The following is a 1,119-nucleotide window of genomic DNA, read 5'->3' on the forward strand; positions in this document are numbered from 1 at the left end:
CCATGAGCTGCGCTATCACCTCGTCATCCACCTGAAACGCCCTCTTCAGCACCTCCCTCGACACCCTCGGGTTCGACCCGAACACCGCGTTGGCGATCGTAATCACCCCCGGATTCTGACTGCTCAGCGCCGCCAGCGCCAGCGCCGGCGTCTTGCCCACGTTCATCTGGAAATGAATCATGCCGATCGGGAACACGAACACGTCCCCCTTGTAGAGGATTTTCTGGAACAGCCGGTTACCGGGGTTGGAGGTGACGAAACCGACGAGGAGAGCGCCCTCGACGACGGTGAGGACCTCGGTGGCGCGAGGGTGGGTGTGCGGGGGGTTGAGACCGCCGGGTATGAAGTCCACACGGGCCATGGAGATGCCGAAGGTGTTGAGGCCGGGGATCTTGTCGGCGTTGAGGAGAGTTACCTTTGAGCCGACTGGGTTTGATGTGTTGCCGCGTTTGTTGAGAAGAAGAAGTCGTCGGAGACGACGGTTTTCGGGTCCTTGCACACGAAACCGTTCACGATCACTGGAAACGAGGAAAGAGAGAGATCATCGATCGCTAGCTTTTAGTCACGACAATATATATATCAGATAATTAATTGTGAACTCATTCTCTGTTGTATTTGGGATAAATCACGATCATGTTATGTTGCAAATAATTTTCGTTAAAAACAACAATAAAAAGAGTATAAGGTGAATCAACCAGTTGAGTTTAGGTGAGCGACGCAGAAATCCTGCAGTGGGCTAGGATCATAAGCAATAGCTTGGACCAGAGCCAAAGCAAGGATTGTGATGCCTAAAATGGCTTGAGAAGCCATCTCAAATCTGCTGAATTGAGCGCTATATGTATTGGATAATGATGAATTCGATTAAGTTGTGTCATTAATGCGAGGAGGAAAGGAGCAATTTATAGACGGTTGCAAAGAGAAGGGGTGATTTAATTAATTATAGGTTGTGGGGGCAAGAGGTTGAAAATTGCCATGCATGCATCAGCGACGAATTAATTAGCGTACATTATAATGATTTATTAGCTTAGTTCACTAGTCATGTGGGCGCGTAAGATCCGTATCTAAATTAGTTAGTAACGACTTGACATTTTTGTTATTAGTTTTATGATTTATAAGGTA

At 47.6% G+C, this 1,119-nt stretch overlaps 1 pseudogene; it reads right to left on the reverse strand.

Moving 5' to 3' along the window:
- On the reverse strand, positions 2-856 carry LOC109841003 (annotated as a pseudogene).

This window comes from Asparagus officinalis, chromosome 1, assembly GCF_001876935.1.
Source record: "Asparagus officinalis chromosome 1, Aspof.V1, whole genome shotgun sequence".
Taxonomy (NCBI): domain Eukaryota; kingdom Viridiplantae; phylum Streptophyta; class Magnoliopsida; order Asparagales; family Asparagaceae; genus Asparagus; species Asparagus officinalis.